Source organism: Salvelinus sp. IW2-2015, unplaced genomic scaffold (genome assembly GCF_002910315.2).
Source record: "Salvelinus sp. IW2-2015 unplaced genomic scaffold, ASM291031v2 Un_scaffold2212, whole genome shotgun sequence".
Classification (NCBI taxonomy): domain Eukaryota; kingdom Metazoa; phylum Chordata; class Actinopteri; order Salmoniformes; family Salmonidae; genus Salvelinus; species Salvelinus sp. IW2-2015.
The window spans coordinates 14003-16203 of record NW_019943542.1 but is presented as its reverse complement, the minus strand read 5'-3'; positions in this window follow the sequence as shown (position 1 = coordinate 16203).

The following is a 2201-nucleotide window of genomic DNA, read 5'->3' as shown; positions in this document are numbered from 1 at the left end:
AGCATACACGAACACACAATGCTTTGTTTATTTATTTGCCAGTGGCAGGGGCCTAGAGAGCTGCCCTGTGGTACCCACACCCTTCATGTTTGACATTAGAGAAGCTTCCATTAAGGAAACCCTCTGAGAAAGATAGCTATGAATCCACAATACGGCAGAGGTTGAAAAGCCATAAAACATTAGTTTTTCTCAAAAACAGATTATGGCCAATAATACAAAGGCTGAACTAAAATCTAACAATACAGCTCCACAATCTTCTTATTATCAATTTACTTCAAACAATCATTAGTAATTTGTGTCAGTGCCGTACATGTTGAGTGCCTTCTCTATAAGCATGCTGAAAGTCTGTTGTTAATTTGTTTACAGAGAAATAGCATTGTATTTGATCAAACACAATTGTTCAACATTTTGCTAAGAGCTGGCAGCAAGCTGGTAGGTCTGCTGTTAGAACCAGTAAGGCCGCTTTACCACTCTTGGGTATCGGAATTACTTTGGCTTCACTCCAGGCCTGGAGACAAAGACTTTCCTCTAGACTCAGATTAAAGATAGGACAGATAGAGTGGCTATAGAGTCAGATTAAAGATATGACAGATAGGAGTGGCTATAGAGTCAGATTAAAGAATATGACAGATAGGAGTGGCTATAGAGTCAGATTAAAGATATGACAGATAGGAGTGGCTATAGAGTCAGATTAAAGATATGACAGATAGGAGTGGCTATAGAGTCAGCTACAGTTTTATTTAAAAAAAAACATATTTAACAAGGCAAGTAAGTGAAGAACAAATTATTATTTACAATGACGGCCTACCCCGGCCAAATCCGGACGACACTGGGCCAATTGTGCGCCGCCCTATGGGTCTCCAATCGTGGCCGATGTGATTCAGCCTAGACAGTACCATCCTCAGTACCTTTCCATCTAAGTTGTCAATGCAGGATGTTTGTTATTACTGATCAATAAAATAATTTTTTCCACCTCTCCAACAGTAACTTTACAAAATTCAAACTTTCTTTCAATATTCATTTATTTATGCATGAGTACGATGGCTCACTGTTCGCTGTTGCGATTTCCTGACTAAGTTTGCCCACTTTCCAAATTAAGTAATCGCTAACATAATTGGCAACATCAAATGTTTTAGTGATTAATATGCTATCTGATTTGATGAAAATATGTCAAATTTTTCTTTCTGCCCATATTTTCATTTAAGTTTTTTTTCCATCATTCTTAATATCATTGATCTTGGTATAATAATACAGTTCTTCTTCTTTTTTGTTGAGTTCAGGCACATACTTTCTCAGTTTGCAGGAAGTCAGCCAGTCAGATGTGCAGCCAGACTTATTCGCCACTCCTTTTGCCTCATCTCTTTCAACCATACAGTTTTCAATCCTCATCAATCCATGGAGCCTTAACAGTTCTAACAGTCAGTTTCTTAAACAGGTGCATGTTGATCAATAACTGGAAGAAGCAATTTCATAAATGAATCAAGTGCAGCATATGGATGCTCCTTATTAATCACAACAGCCCAATAAATATTTTTAACATCATCCACATGAGTCACAGAGCTAAATATTTTACACTTTCTTTAGGCCCAGCTTTTGAACTTTGGCTCTCCTAGATATAGCCACTATATTGTGATCACTGCATCCAGTATCAGCTGCTGTGTGTATGTGCTGCGGGTTCTGCTACAAACCCCATGGGCTTGGCTCTCTCATCCCTTCCAGGCTTTTGGATGGAGGGTGGACAATGAGCCTGTCATAGAGAATGTAGTCAAAGTCCCCTCTGGCAGCTTTCATGGTAGGGATAAGTTATTTTCTGTTCTGACACGCAGTTTCAGGATAGCCTTGGTTGAGGAAAATGTACGTTCTTTTCAAGTTCTTGGCTCTTTCCAGGACAACTACCTTGTCCTTGAACCCCAGGAACTTGACCACTATCAGCCTGGGCCTGTCACCTGGGCCTGTCACCTGGGCCTGTCACCTGGGCCTGTCACCTGGGCCTGTCACCTGGGCCGGTGTGGGGTTTTCCAGTGCTGTGCGTGCGCTCGCTCCACCTCAATCTTCCTGTGGTCCATTTTCAGTTTATCCAAGATCATTTCCCTCCCTTTTTTTCTCAGAGACTTTGTCCAGGCCTCATGTGAAGAATCTGCAATTCCGTCCACAACAATGTTGTTCTGCCTTGATTGTCCCTGGAGATAATCTGATTTTTC